The 16,849-nt window shown below is 39.3% G+C and overlaps 1 protein-coding gene across 1 annotated transcript in view; it reads left to right on the top strand.

Moving 5' to 3' along the window:
* The window catches only part of LOC126109617 (protein AAR2 homolog), a 111,484-nt gene that overhangs the window by 34,469 nt on the left and 60,166 nt on the right, over positions 1-16,849 (top strand). The gene's annotated exons all lie outside the window — the stretch shown is intronic.

Here is a 16,849-nt window from a genome sequence, read left to right on the forward strand (position 1 = left end):
GTGCAAACACAACTCACACACATGTGACCACTGTCTCTGATTTGTGTTTGTGTGAATGTCTGCACATGTGATGTCTAGTTCACAGGAAGGCTGTTGGGCAGAAAGCTTACTTCTTTAGCATTCTTTTTGTTGTGCATGTCTGCGATTAGACATCTCCATTACATGGTGAGTAGCAATGTGTCCTTTTCATAATATTGTCATTATTCCATCGTGGATTTTCCGTAGTTTGATTACTAAAATAAAATTAGTATTACTGTGATTTGTTTGCTTACAGTTTATGTGATTTTTCTCTTTGTTCTAGTAGGTGTAAAAAGAAACTTCTTTTGCTTTTTCTCGTGTAATGAACAGGTCTTTCAGCTCTGTGTGAAATTGGCACTTGTCATCTTCCTCTCTGCTTGGTGTTCCCTCACGTACAACTTGTGGGCGTGTATCTGTTGCTCCATCTGTGCCATCTGTGTCATTTGGTCCTTTTCTCCACTTCCTCAAAACTGTGTTTGTGTGAATTTCCCGATTGCATCTTGATCCTGTAAATTTGATGATTATAATTACTCAAGATCTTTGTTCTGTTTGTTGGTGCCAGTTGGGTCTAGTAATATTATATTCAGAGAATATGTGAATCTGGTGGGTTGACCCATTCCTTATGCACGGCCTATGAGTTGGAATCTTCACATGCGCAGTGTAAGTTTGATTTTAGGAATTTGCCTTTAAATTTCTGCATAGAGTTTTGGGTGATGCATTCCATCTCATACGTTTTTTCTCGTAATGTCATGTTCTTTTATGTCTCATTGTTTTTATAATTTTAGTGTTGGAGAGTAAGAGTCCCTGATGCGCTAAGTGCTTGTGGCTCAGTCTCTTTCCAGGAAAACACTATTTGTTAATTGGAATGTTCTTTTTATTTTCTGAATTTTTGTGATTCCGTGGCCTCTATTTAATTACAATTTTCAGTGATCCAGTCACCTAAGTATCTAAATTACTTAACACGGAAATCTTTCTCGTTGCCAATTTTGAGCTCGTTATTTTCGTATCGGTCACAAAATTAGTATTACCATTTTCCCTGCTTTTTCCAGCAATATTTAAAGTTGCTTTCATGTGTCAGTGATACCTTTTCCAAGTAGTGCTAAGTCATCTGCAAAGAGTAGACATTCTAATTGTAGCTGAGGCTTTACTATATACAGTGGGAAATGTTCGAACACATCGAGTGTACACTGTGGAGCGGAGGCAGCACATTACCAACTGACGTAACCATTTGCAAAATGTGAGACAGTGAAATGGCAATCCCTAGCTTTTACCTCAAGGAAAAAAAAAAAAAGGGAAACAGAACAGTATTTGTTCTAGAGAATAATGGGACCGTATGCACATCTGTCATGTGGAAGCTCACATATTTTAGTTAGTAAAACTTCTATCCATTATGGATGAGGATCACTGAGACTGTGATGAATAAAGGTTTCTTTAAATTACTGCAACTAGTCACATTTTGTTTAGCTCTTTAGTTTTTATTATTCCATTACTGGTTTTGAACTGACTAGTAGTTCATCATCTGATGGTACATACTTATTGCTTGTGTGGTAGATATTACATCTACAGTTTTAGCACTGAAATTTTATCTGACCTTTTATTTATCTTTTGTTTAACTGACATCAATCAATACTTATGTACAGTCATACTCAACAGTATATGAACGACCTGAATTGCATTTCGCCTTATTCGCATGCAACCCACATAATGCAGCTGTCTAACAGGTCCTCTAATCGCTCCTCGGTACAGTCGTTTGACTATTGAAAATGGTTCCAACAAGTCACTACTAGAAAACACTTCTCTGTATCGCAATAACTCAAGGTGTAAAGTAATACCACGATACTACAAATATCAGAGAACATCTTATCACAGATAAGATTGTCCTTAAGGCCTGTAAGCTCACATTTATTACAATAAATGACATACGTGAAATGTTACCACTCTCATTATTACGTCAGATAGGTAGTGCACATAGTAAGTTCGTCGTATTCATGATTTCCTCTTCAAAGTAACATACTGCACATATTATTTAACACAAAATGACTTTAAAAAGTTCAGTTATTCATGAGCAGCTAGTTGAGACTATGTATGAACTTCAAATGACACGACGAACCGTCTCGATCTGCATATGGATTCAAACCCAGATCATGCAGACTAAGCAAAGATTTCGTGACTGACGGAAGCTAACAGTCATTCCTGACTAGGCATACAGTGAGTGCTATACCTCAATTTTAGACAGTATCAGTTAGCAAATATCAAGTTCAAATTACATAACGTAAACATGTTTAACGGACGCGAATTCCTACCCAGCAACTATTGCCCCTGTTAACGAACTACGAGAGATGTTAAATATTGCTTCTTCACAAGAAACTTACTTGAAATGCTGTGAGGTAAAGCTGTGTGTTGGGCAGGGATTCGAACTCACAACCTAATCGGATTGTTATCGAAGCACAGTCAACTGTGACAATATCGGATTTTCTCGGCAGTAGCTAGATGTTTTAACTGAAATGACGAGACGAAACATTTTTTCCTTTCCAGGACTCCAACCCGGCACCTATCACTGTTATATTCTAGAGAAAATGAACATTAAATATGGGTTTGCTACACCAGCAGCAACATGTGAGCATGTTTGAACTAGAAATAATATGACGATGAGTTCAGTGCTGACTGGGAATCGAACCCCATACATACCGTTGTTGACTACACACAAAGAGACGTCAGCTGCCGAATTTCTGAATTTTTCTCCACCAGCAGCTCGGACTAACATCGTTGAACTTACAGTGATCTCGCAAACAGTTCTGTATCTCACTGGGAGTCAAAAACGTCAGATATCGTTAGTGTTGACGAATGAAAATACACTAAAAATCAAAATTATTATTATCCACCAGCAGATAAGTGTTCTCATGCTAGAGCTTGATAATACATAATGAAAACTTTAGTGCTGGGCCAGGATTCAAACCCATTCACGCGCAATATGTGGAGATGTTGAGGAATCTGCAGTTTTCAACAAACAACAAATTGTAGTCGAGCTGTACTGTCATGAAAGGTTCAAATTCCACGTTAAGGGCGGTCTGAGTTGCATTCCCAGTTCAGAACCAATTTTATCGACATGCAGAAGCTCAAATAAAAGATGGAATAAGTGTCCTGTGACCCTACATAGCGTTTGTTTCGTCACTAGAAATAAATAACTAATACAAGATACTGGCGATAGTTTCTACATGTCACCACTCCTGACTTTATTGTGGTTCAACCTAATGTCTAGGTAGAGAAGGAATATCATGTTTAATGTGAATTTCAGACCACAACGCCATTATATCTTCTTCACTTCGCGTAGCCAGAAGGCAACAGAATTTCTCTCTCCCTATCAAAAACCATCGGCAGAAGTTGGAATCGAACCCAGACCATAAGTATATTAGCCTATCATCAGTCCAACAGACCACCAAACCCTCCACTCCGTGACACATTTTCCTATCATAACGCCGTTGCACCACACTGGATGAGAATTCTGACACACAGGCTCCCTGTAGTGGTTTGCAGCATGTTCAGTACATTCATTTACTTGGTTGATCGTATCGCCATGAACTAGCTGCTTCGGCTACCCAGTCTTTACATTCGACTCTGTTTTGTAATTGCCGAAATAAAATCACGTAGCTGCCACATACACAGAACTGCCAACAGTGTAGGATGCAGAAATTTAAATAGGAAGTGTTCCTTTCCACTTGAGCTACTGTATTGCGCTCTCTGTTTGTTGAGAATGTCGTACAGTGCAAAAGAAACGCTGCAACTGTCTCTCACAAGTCTTGACTCGGCCGCATGCGGTATCTCACAGCACTGTGGAATGCGGAAGAATTTCTGGAGGAATTGTTGGTGACTTCTGGAGCTTCTGTAGCTACATGTCAGCCAGTAGCGTAGCGATAAGTGTCGCGCACTGTAGATAAGACGTCGCGAGTTCGAGTACATTCACTGCTACAATTTTAAAACGCAATTCTGCTGTCTGCTGAAGCTATCAATCTAATGGAACTTTGGACATAATTCCCTTCACTTCTCAACCCAAAATAGTCGCATGTGGAAAAAGGGCTAACTTCTGCGACATTTTGTTCTTTTCAGGTTTAATAGGCGACCAGGCAGCACATGCATCTCGAAACTTTTGTGTTATGTATAGGGAGACCGCACCAGACCAAAATACCTCAGAAAAGTATTTTCTACATTAGCTGTCGTATGGTAGAGGCATTATATTCTTCTTCAAACCTTGTTTGACAGAGAACAAGGTTTCTACATGCATGTAATCAATAAACTGCATGTGTATTGTCAGACTGTTATAGATAACATCAGAGAATTCGCATATATCGTTGATGATTAACTTCTCTCTCATGTTTACTGTTGTTTTAACAACACTAAATGAAATCTAAGAAATGAAATTAAACTACCCACGATAAGCTTATGACGAAAGTCTGTTTTAATAAAACTGAGTATCTGTATACATGCATGCCTTTATCGGCACGAATGAGTAAAATACTACTCGCTTAGCTTTTGATTGGGTCTGTGTTTAATTGGTATGCTGTGTCGTACTCAATAGGTATGCAAATGTGGCATTTCATAAATAAAGTTATGTATTCCTAGAAACCCAAAATTTGCTTGTCAGCAGTGGAAAGAGGCATTACCTGTTGTGCGACATTGTAAGTTTTTCACCATTGCACTGTGAGCCGAAAGTATTTTCTTGCGATTTCGTTATTGATGTTTGATCCTGACTCCTTGTAGCTCTTTCACAGAAGGGATGAAAACATTACAATCAGCGAGACTGGAACAGCAAACCAAAACAGACGGTTTTTCACAGGTCAGCAGGTTACCACGTAGCTAGCGAAGAGGTATGTGTCTTGGCTTGGCATGAAGGGCAATAGTGGCTATTGGCTATTTAAAGGACGAGAAAGGTTGCGATTTCCATGTGCAACGACTTTACTGGGCTCAAAACCGTAAATTTATAATCTTTTGTTACACCTCAAGTGATAACAACTCAGATTATTCAGTGGAAATGACTGGAAAAATCAAGTGAACTTTGAGGCTTAATTTCGTGCACACCAGGAAGTAACTCATCGATGGTAGAGTTGCCAAACATGCCTTGTTGCCAAATCTCAGTTACAGTACCAGCAGGAAGAAGACAAACCGATGTCTTCCTACAGCAGGCTGGGAAGTGACCATAGCTGGTGTCTCAAAGACGCGACTGCCATGGCCGGGAATACGTAAAGCGTCTGATTTGCATTTCTGTAACTATGTTTAGGGGGTGGAGCGTAGTTGCTAATAATACTCAGAACTCACTGCAAACTACGAATCATAAATCAGTAACTCTCATAGTTATTTTTTATATTTCTTTCGTAAGTGTACTCAAAATTAAGAAACTCATTCACGGACATTTTCATGCCTGGACAATAGTCGAGCAAAAAAAAAAAAAAAAAAAAAAAAAAAAAAAAAAAAAAAAAAAAAAAAAAAAAAAAAAAGAGTGTGTGTGTGTGTGTGTGTGTGTGTGTGTGTGTGTGAGAGAGAGAGAGAGAGAGAGAGAGAGAGAGGAAGGAGGGGGCGAGGGGGGAAGAGGGAGAGAGAGAGAAATATAAAAAAGAATGAGATGTTGAGAGCAAAAAATTGATGTCAAGAAATTGAATTATGGTATGTAAAGAAATCTTTCATTCGAACCGCACACCTACCATCCTTTGTCATCCATGAATATAGCTTAAGCATCAATTGCTTACTCGCCAACAGTAAGACATGTGCGTGTTTGACCAGAAATAACGACACCTATTGTGATTGTTGGCAACACATGAACAGACATTAAAAGTTCACGTTAATTTTCACTAGCAGGCCAGTGTGCACGTGATAGGGCTTGAAATGAAATTATGAATATTTTTGTACTGGATCAGGATTTGGACCCACATACTTACCTTTGGAGGAGACCTAGAGAAGAATGCAGTCTTGGGAAAAGGAACGAAATGATTGAACTATACTGTTCCGAGAGATTCAGATTCTCTAAAGAGGAGGTACAAATTTGAATCAGTCCAGCACCAAATTTTTCAACGTCTCTAGTTCAATCAAGTACAAGTAAAATAAGAGCCCTGTTCCTTTAAATGGCTATTGGTTCATCAAATAAAATAAAACTTTCTAATGTAAGTAAGTTTACTGGCGATTGTATTTCTGTTTACCCTGACTTCCACCTATGTCATTTCCCAATATAAACCGGCTCTGCCCAGTTCGTAATGAAGGAACATGATGTTTAATGCGGATTCTGGATTATAATGTCTTTCTCTTGAGATTACCAGAGGTAAATTAAATCTGTTTGTGCCTCTTAAAAGTAAATGTTTCAACCCAATCATTGCACCTGTGATAGTTTGTTCCACCAGACCATTGTGGCCACATTTCCCAGTCCCAGGAGCATGATGATGTGCTGAGCTTACAAAATTAGTCACGGTGGAGAAAATGCGAGTCTATTTAAGGGTTAAGTAGAAGCAAGCTACTGACATGGAGATTATGCAATTCTCATGCCAGCAGGGTGTAAATACTCTTCTAGGCGTCATAACCTTGATGTGAAGCCATTCTGAAATTTTCACTAATTCGATTATCACCATAATTGTTATATCATTTTATTCATACCGTTGCTGGAACGCACGTGCTTCAAGATCATTTAATGCCTTTTGGTCATTATAGAAATAGTTGCCCAAGAACAGGTTCTTTCCCTGTCTACGGAATCCTTTTCATGTTAATATCATACATCAACAATTACTCATACATTACACTAAAACTAAAGTAATTGATGAAGACGTTACGTGATAACAAAAATGCGCTGCCTTTCTTCATTTTTTGCGCCTAGAAAAACTTCTATCGAATACTGCCAAACCAAAAGCCAAGGGATCTTACTGCCTTCCGATATACGTCGCTCTCAGCTCTTCCATATGATTTGGTCGACGTGACCTGTTTCAAGTTGTGTATAACAGAGAATGTTTTAGAAACTCAATTGTTTTCCTTTGCAATAAACAGAAAGATTTTCATTCTAAGCTATCCAAGTTCAAAATTTTTGCAATATTAGTTCAAATTTAAAATTTGCTTCTATAATGTAGGAAAGTATTTCACAGTTTTACTCTTAGTCGCTGCCACAAATTCTAGCTCCCAGTGACACCAGTTTAAGTAACCTAATGTAGCGAAGACTGTTTGCCAGTGCTCTTTCTCACCAGAAAATACGCAATTCACTCATTGGACTCCCTAAGTACACTGCAACAGTAATTTCTGTGTGTATGCAACGCATAGGGATTGTAGAATTTAGTGGTGCTCTCTCTTCCAGTTCTGTATACAATATGCTTGGCCCAAACGGGGGCCGAGCGGCTCTAAGCGCTTCAGTCTGGTACCGCGCGACCGTTATGTTCGCAGGTTAGAATCCTGCCTTGGGCATGGATGTGTGTGATGTCCTTAGGTTAGTTAGGTTTAAGTAGTTGTAAGTTCTAGGAGACTGATGACCTCAGATGTTAAGTCCCATAGTGATCTGGGCCATTTGAACCATTTTGAACCTAAACGGGCCCTTTATCATTACAGGCCCTGGGCAGTGCAACATCATACTGACAACAGTAATGTGCTTATACTGACAACCTCTCTGTTTGTTTTACCTGATTTTGTAATCATTTAAATAAAACAACATGACCTTCCAGTGGGAGACATTTCATCCCCCTTTTCCTTCTGTGAAATTTGCCAGTAAGCTTTTTGCCTTCCAACCAGCGAAATGCGGCAGCGTACGGCCGGTAAACGCTTCACAAACCACGATTTAGTGCCATTGAGATGATTTCTTGAAACATCGTCGTAGCTGAAGAAATTTAGTTTCTTCTTAAATCGTCTTACGCAGCAACGTTCACAGATATCTCAAATAGGAAAAGCTCTTTATCCAGGTACGAAGGTTGTAAAACAAACTTCCCACAGCTTGTGTCAGGTTGATCTTTTCATCTGATAGCAATGCGTAAGTATTTTGTCTAAGAGGTATCACAAGTAGTGTTCCTGTAGCTGTGGGAATCACTGGTTGAAAACGAGTTTAACACCAGTGGGTACAGTACAGCTAAATATTTAAAATGATTATTAACTTAAGACTGAGGCATATTAATAATGTTGAAGCGAGACTGTGTATGCTAGTCTTCCTCGAGTGGGCATTGGAAGGCGTTTACGCACACGTATACAATACTATGAATACTCCGAAAGCTGTAGTTAATATTGCCCTCATAAACTAATTTTGTTTTTTAATTCTTCTGGGTCTTCAGTGTGCAATATGTGTTGTAGATACGGTCTTAGACAAAAAAATTGACCGCCGAGTCGTTCACATAAGGTGGACAATACAGTCGTGCTCCCCTCGGAATCCTATGTCCGGCAATATGCTCGATCTGGCAACATTTTAGACTGCGGCACTTCCCGGGGGAAGTCTCGACTGCAGTCTGAGTAGATCACTCTCGACTACGACCGTAGTCTCGAGGTAAAATGTGAGACTAGCCAATACGACATCTGGCCACCGAAATCACACGTCGACAAAACTTTCATCGCTCCTTTCTTCTCGGTGCTGTAGCTATGAGTGTAATTCGAGCAAATCTACAATATATTTCACTTTCTGTCACATTGGTAATAACAGTTGGGTTCAAGAGATTTCTTGGCCGACCACCTGCCTCTGAACACTGCATGCGTCTGAGTTCTCTGGGACCCGTTTGCTGCCTACCGGCAGAGGCTGAGGCTCTGCACTGCCTCGCCTTCTTCCGACAATGTCTGCTCCACTCCTCACTCTCGACGGTGTAAAATGCTTTAATGTTGTCGAGTGGTAACCCATAAAATCTGTTTACGATTTGTGTTTCACATTCGATAGGAATGGAGGCACAAAACCATTTTTATTTGATGAGTATTTTATTACACTAATATGCAATACATCAATATGGCACAGAATTAATTTCATTGTTTCTGATCCAGTGCGCTATAATTAAAGCGTCACATCCTGTTCTTTATGCTTTCACAGGAGATTCTTCAATAGGCATATAATCTATTTACAGCTATTTTCATCGGGATACATAATGCAAAAATACACCTTTTAAGTGTGTAAAATCTCGCTGCTCTGACGTGTTGTCCAATATATTGCTCGGAAAGTGTATCTGATTCATGTTGCTAAATACAGCTCTATCAGATATCGATTTGGATGCGTACCAAGTGTATAAAAGTATATCTTGAAATACAGAGAGAGCACATAGAGGTATTCGACTGAAACACAGCCATGACCAATATTGTAACTGGGGACGACAGCATCGTTGTCTACCACCTTAACAACTCCCACTGTGACAGTGCTCGGCCGATTACTTACGTTTACTGGAATCAGAGCTACAGTATGAAAACACAAAAATGTTAATAACCCGAAGATCATTAACTTTGGAACCCATAGTAAAGTAAAACAGTCATTAGTTGGAAGATTGGTTTGAACACAACAGCGCTTTAATAGGCACGGTCCTGTCGGAGGTGGTATGCCGTTGCTTTCCTCCGACCTTTGAGTTGACTTACCTAGCCAGTTAATAGGGAAACCTATAGTTTAACGTTGCTTTTGGACCACAGTGCAATTGGCCATTTTTCACATCAACGAACACAACCCGAGGGGAAAAGAATGTAAAATGGCAGATAAAAATCGTGGGACTGACCAGGGATCGAACCCCAGACCTTTGTATTCGTAGTCTTGCTCTTTACCAGTTTGCCACCACGTAATGGCTGAACCCGTAATGACGCAGTAAAAAGCGTTTTATTTGTAGACGCTGTTTCGGTGTATAGCTTTGAAAATATAATTGTCCGTCCTCAACTTTGGCCTCGATTTTTTAGCTAGGGAGTGTCTTGCAGAAAGCTAGAATGTCCGTGAAATATTCGATCAAAATTGGTCGCACACATGTCAGACCCTCTCCTTGAGAGACTTATTTACAAACTGGAAGTTTGTGGAGACTGTTTCCCCCAGCTCTCCACAACGAGCGTTCCAAGTGACATACAGCAATGTATGCAATACCTCGTATACACTGAACGCCACAGTTTACTTTAGTCTTCCGTACATGTTCACTCGTTCGAAGTAATAGTTATGACTAAAACATATTACTGTTTAACTGAATTTTGTTAAACAGATATAAATTGTCATCTAACACAGCTCCTTAAAGATAGTTCTATCACGGTTCGAGCTCTTGTTTTTTAAGACATATGTGGTAAAATCAACAGCTGCGTATTTCAGACTAGTGATTTTGGCAGATATACCCATAAACTGAACCTACCTATCTGTTATAACTGGATCGTCTGCAACAGCATTGATTTAATGATATTGCTCTAAATGTTCCAGTGAAATCGTGAATATAATCTGTGTGTCACAGTATTGAAAGCTTGAAATCGGGAATGAATTTGACTTCGGTGCTCATGCGAGTGCTCTGCGTCCTGCGTTTCACTTCGTTTCCTGTTGCCTCGTGAGTCGGTTCTTACTTTTATCAAGGCCGACACGTCACAGCTCAGCGAGTTTGATGAAGGTGGTATCCGTGCGCTTTATGAATACAGGTACTGTATCAGTGCCATTTCCTGTGTTCTGGGATACAGCAAATCCACTATTCATCTCTGGGTGAAGAGGATGGAAGACGAAAGCCACGTAAACCGTCGTCATCGCTCTGGCCGCCCACAGAGGATGAAGACAAGAGTATACTCTACTGCAGTGTTGAGGACCCTTTCAGGAGCAGCTGAGAAAATAAAAACATCCTGCAGCTAACAGTTAGCAGGTCGACCATACATCATCAGCTCAACGAGGAACGAGGTACGGACGGAAATCGGCTGTTAAGAAAATGCCGAAAGAGTAACATAGGGCTGCCAGGTTAAAGTTCGCATTGGCCTACAGAAGGAAGCCGCTTTTGTACTGGAACCGAGTTATATTTACCGATGAGATGGTATTTTCAACTACTCCAAATAGGTCTGTTCACGTGCATCGACCACGTGGAACTAGATACGACTGTAAATATGTCCAGTAGAGGCAAAGGTGTGGCCGGGCGTCTGTCACAGTTTGGGGCTGGATATCAGCAAATGGCTGCAGCGTGTTGTGGGAACTTGAGCGTCTGCTTTGTAGTGCTTATTACCTCAAAATACTGGAAGAAATCGTGCTTCCTTCTGTTCGTCAGTGATTTACTGCAGGTAGAATCATCTTCCAACACGACTGTTCCCCAATCCAAACAGCCAATCGTGTAAGACACTGGTTTCAGATGGAAGGAGATATTGAGCTGTCGGACTGGTGTCCAAAAGCTGCTGACCTCAATCCCATAGAGCACGTATGGGCAGAGATGGGAAAAATTATTGGGAGCAAAAGACCCGCACCGACATCCAAGGCAGTGTTGTCGTAAGCAGTTCACGCTGCGTGGGAAGAGATGTCACAGAGATGAAGATTCATCTGAAAGCTCGTTGCCTCTGTTGCCCGGCAATTAAATGCAGTTGTAGAAGAGGACGGGAACTGGACGTGGTACTGAGTCTACTGTGTTAATAGGAAGAAGACTTTGTTTAAAGCACATATTGTTTAATTTCAGATTAACTTCTCTTCAGCGATTAATATGCTGTGAACAAAAGGAAAACTTCTCCTATTTTAATTTTGTCAGTAAAATTTTAATGTAAAATACATCGCAAATATTTGCATAACAAGATGAAGATGTTTATTTTAATGAAGAGTACGTTTTTTCTCGTAAGACGCATAATGACAATGAAGATTGAGACATCAAAGAGAGACCATTTATGTTGTTTAATTTTTCTCCTTTTCTGTTTATGCCAACTTGAAGGCACTACATTCAATTCAGTTCTCTTTACTTCGGTGCAGGGACACGCAAGTGCCAACGCAGGCACAAACAAGAGATCCTTAATTTTCAGGCCGAGCAGAAACCACAGTGGTGGCTACATCGTGGAAAAGTGGTAAAGAGCGAGACTACGAATACAAAGGTCTCAGGTTCGTCCCCTCGTCAGTCCCACGATTTTTATCTGCCATTTTACACTCTTTTCCCCTCGGGTAGTGTTTGTCGATGTGAAAAATGCCGAGTCGCACTGTGGTCCGAAAGCGACAACCGAGGAAAATAGAAGAAAAGAAACTTCGTGCACAGCAAATAGGGATAAAGCTAAGGGTGGTATCAACTTACTTCACCAAAATATCTGGGGAATAAAAAATAAAGTAGATGAGCTGATAGTGTGTTTGGACGATCTCAAAAATAAGAATGAGATTGATATACTTTGTCTGTCTGAGCACCACGTAACTGTGGGGATGGAAAATGTCAGTATAAATGGGTATAATTCAGCATCCTACCCTTGTAGATCTAGTATGGATAAAGGAGGAGTTGCCATTTTCATAAAACAAGGGTATAAAAACAGAACTGTTGAAGTAAGCAAATTTTGTGTTTATCAGCACTTTTGAGGTTTGTGCATGTGAACTTCAGCTAGATAATGTTGTGTCTGTATTAACAACAGTGTACAGGTCTCCACTAGGAGATTGGGAGCTATTCATAAAAAAGTTTGACTCCCTATTATGCTGTCTGTCAGACAAAAAGAAGAAGTTATTAATCTGTGGTGATTTCAGTGTTAACTTTCTAAGGAATTCCGATACGAAAAGTGAACTAGAAGTGTTGTTAACAACATATAACTTTGAATCAGTGATCAGTTTCCCTACACGTATAGCTCAGCACAGTAGTACTCTAATAGAGTACAGCAAGAGGATGTAGAGCAAACACATGCTTTCCCTGTGGGAAATGGATTAGCTGACCACGATGCACAACTGATTAACTTAACAAAACCTAACAGGGTGTACACTTCAGAAACCATTAAGAAAAAGTATGAGGGTGCTCAACCCGGTACCTATAGATCACTTCCGAGAAAGTTTAGGAAATGTTAACTGGGAAGATGTATATAATGAGCCAAATGCCAATGATAAATGCGGCATATTTCTTGATAAATTTATATCCCTTTTTGAACATTGTTTCCCAAAGAAAATTACTAAATGTAACACCACAAACTTTTCAAAGAAACCTTGGATTACTACAGGTATTAAAGTGTCTTCAGAAAGACAAAGAAAACTGTATGAGACAGCAAGAACTAGTAAAGATCCAGAAGTAGTTTTGCACTATAAAAATTATTGTAACATATTGAGAAAAGTTGTAAGGAAATCAAGAAATATGTATGCTAGAGAAGAAATTAACAACTCTAGCAATAAAATCAAATCAATATGGAATGTTGTTAGAAAGGAGACAGGAAAAGTAACTGGAAGAGTCAGTTTTGAAAAATTTTAGTCAGATTAAGTTTCATCTAACAACCTCTTGTGAAATAAGGAAAATTATTAAATATTAGAAAAATAAATGTTCTGTTGGAGTAGATGACATCTCTAACAAGTTATTAAAACAATGTGGAGCAGTTACAGCTGATGTTTTGAGTAACATTTGTAATGCATCACTGACTCAGGGTATTTTTCCAGACAGGTTTAAATATACCATTGTCAGGCCTCTCAGAGGAAACCACAGATGTCAATCATTACCGGCCAGTATCCTCGCTTACAGCATTTTCAAAAATCTTTGAGAAAGTAATGTACTCGAGAGTGGTTAGCCATCTCAACAGGAATGGGATACTTAGTAAATCACAGTTCAGATTTCAGAAATGCTGTTCCACTGAGACAGCAATATACAATTTCACTGTCCACATAATAGAGTCTTTAAATAGTAAAATGTCACCAGTAGGAATATTCTGTGACTTATCCAAAGCATTTTATTGTGTGAACCATGACATTATGTTAGAGAAATTACATTTCTATGGTATAAATGGAACAGCATATGAGTGGTTTAAGTCATATCTGCAGAACAGGAAGCAAAAAGTCTCTTTATATGCTTCAAGTGAATCAAAGGAGTTTGCCACTTCATCTAACTGGGGTGAAATTACATTAGGTGTTCCACAAGGTTCGATCACGAGTCCCCTCCTGTTCTTGATATATGTGAATGACCTCGCTTCTTATTTGAAAAAAGATGCTGAACTGACACTGTTTGCTGATGATACAAGCATAATTATTAATCCAGTAAAAGAAAGTCCGATAGAAAAATGATACAAATAGGGTCTTTCAAAAAGTTATTAATTGGCTTTCTGTGAATGGGCTTGCTCTTAATTTTGAAAAAACACAGTACATCCAATTTTCTGCTGCAAAAAGTATAATTCCTTCAATAAACATAACACATCAAGAGAAGTCAGTAGCCACAGTAGAGCATACTAAGTTCTTGGGTGTACATATAGATGAGAAGCTTAATTGGAAAATTCATACTTTAGATCACCTAAAGCAACTAGGTTCAGCAACTTTTGCAATCAGAATAATTGACAATTTTGAGGATGTAGAAATTAGTAAGCTAACATACTTTGCATACTTCCACACTCTGATGTCATAAGGGATATTATTCTGGGGTAACTCAACACTTAGGCAAAAGGTATTCACTGCTCAAAAGAAAGTAGTTAGAACAATGTGTGGTGCTCATAGCCGCACATCTTGTAGGCATCTGTTTAACAGGTTAGGAATTCTTACAACTGCTTGACAGTTTATTTACTCAGTAATGAAATTTTTTCTCAACAACATGTACCAGTTTAAAATCAACAGCGGCATTCACGATTACAATACCAGAAAAAAGAAAGACCTACACTATCATTTACTTAACCTATCTTTGGATGCTGCTATAAAACTTTTTGATAAATTACCAGATGAAATAAAATGTCTGACAGCCAGCAGTAATAGTTTCAAAAACAAATTGAAATCATACTTCCATGACAACTCGTTCTATACCACAGATGAATTCTTGAATATGAGTAAATAAATCTGGAGATCTAATATATGCATTTTGTGCCATTTAAGGAAATGGGATAGATAATAGAAATATTTAGGTAGAACACTATAATGTATATATATATAAAAAAAAAGAAAAACTTGTTTCCTATGCGCATTTCTTGTGCATTTGACATGTTCCACATCATTACAGTTTTCCGTGCTATTGATCAATGGAACACCTGACTAACTAAACTGCAGGTTCCCCTATTAACTGGCTAGGTAAGTCAACTCAAAGGTTGGAGGAAAGCAATGGCATACCACCTCCAACAGGACCGTGCCTATTAAAACACTGTTGTGTTCAAACCAATCTGCCAACTAATGACTGTTTTACTTTACTATGGGTTTCAAAGTTAATGATCTTCGGGTTATTAACATTATTGTGTTTTCATGCTGTAGCTCTGATACCAGTAAACGTAAGTAACGGGCCGAGCACTGTCACCGTTCCAGTCGTCAAGTTGGTAGACGACAATGCTGTCGACCACAGTTACAATCTTGGTCATCGCTATGGTTCAGTCGAATACTTCTATGTGCCTTTCTGTGTATTTCAAGATACACTTTTATACACTTGGTACGCATCCAAATCGATATCTGATAGAGCTGTATTTAGCAACATGAATCAGATACGTTTTCCGAGCAATATATTGGACAACACGTCAGAGCAGCGAGATTTTGTTTGTGTGTTGCGCGTGGTGCAAGAAATATTTGTGTTTTGCTTGCTTCTGTGATAGATTTCACCCCACTGAAAGCGAGCAAGCTCACGAATAGACTATCAATAATTACACACTTAAAAGGTGTATTTTTGCATTATGTATCCCGATGAAAATAGCTGTAAATAGATTATATGCCTATTGAAGAATCTCCTGTGAAAGCATAAAGAACAGGATGTGACGCTTTAATTATAGCGCACTGGATCAGAAACAATGAAATTAATTCTGTGCCATATTGATGTATTGCATATTAGTGTAATAAAATACTCATCAAATAAAAATGGTTTTGTGCCTCCATTCCTATCGAATGTGAAACACAAATCGTAAACAGATTTTATGGGTTACCACTCGACAACATTAAAGCATTTTACACCGTCGAGAGTGAGGAGTGGAGCAGACATTGTCGGAAGAAGGCGAGGCAGTGCAGAGCCTCAGCCTCTGCCGGTAGGCAGCAAACGGGTCCCAGAGAACTCAGACGCATGCAGTGTTCAGAGGCAGGTGGTCGGCCAAGAAATCTCTTGAACCCAACTGTTATTACCAATGTGACAGAAAGTGAAATATATTGTAGATTTGCTCGAATTACACTCATAGCTACAGCACCGAGAAGAAAGGAGCGATGAAAGTTTTGTCGACGTGTGATTTCGGTGGCCAGATGTCGTATTGGCTAGTCTCACATTTTACCTCGAGACTACGGTCGTAGTCGAGAGTGATCTACTCAGACTGCAGTCGAGACTTCCCCCGGGAAGTGCCGCAGTCTAAAATGTTGCCAGATCGAGCATATTGCCGGACATAGGATTCCGAGGGGAGCACGACTGTATTGTCCACCTTATGTGAACGACTCGGCGGTCAATTTTTTTGTCTAAGACCGTATCTACAACACATATTGCACACTGAAGACCCAGAAGAATTAAAAAACAAAATTAGTTTATGAGGGCAATATTAACTACAGCTTTCGGAGTATTCATAGTATTGTATACGTGTGCGTAAACGCCTTCCAATGCCCACTCGAGGAAGACTAGGATACACAGTCTCGCTTCTACATTATTAATATGCCTCAGTCTTAAGTTAATAATCATTTTGAATATTTAGCTGTACCGTACCCATTGGTGTTAAACTCGTTTTCAACCAGTGATTACCACAGCTTGTAGCGGGACTTTGAATTTCGCCATGCTACACTCGTTCCCTCAGATATAAATTATACCGTCGCAGCGGTATGAGCGTTCAACCGCAGAGAAAATACTAAAATTGTAAC

The sequence above is a fragment of the Schistocerca cancellata genome, chromosome 12, assembly GCF_023864275.1.
Source record: "Schistocerca cancellata isolate TAMUIC-IGC-003103 chromosome 12, iqSchCanc2.1, whole genome shotgun sequence".
Taxonomy (NCBI): domain Eukaryota; kingdom Metazoa; phylum Arthropoda; class Insecta; order Orthoptera; family Acrididae; genus Schistocerca; species Schistocerca cancellata.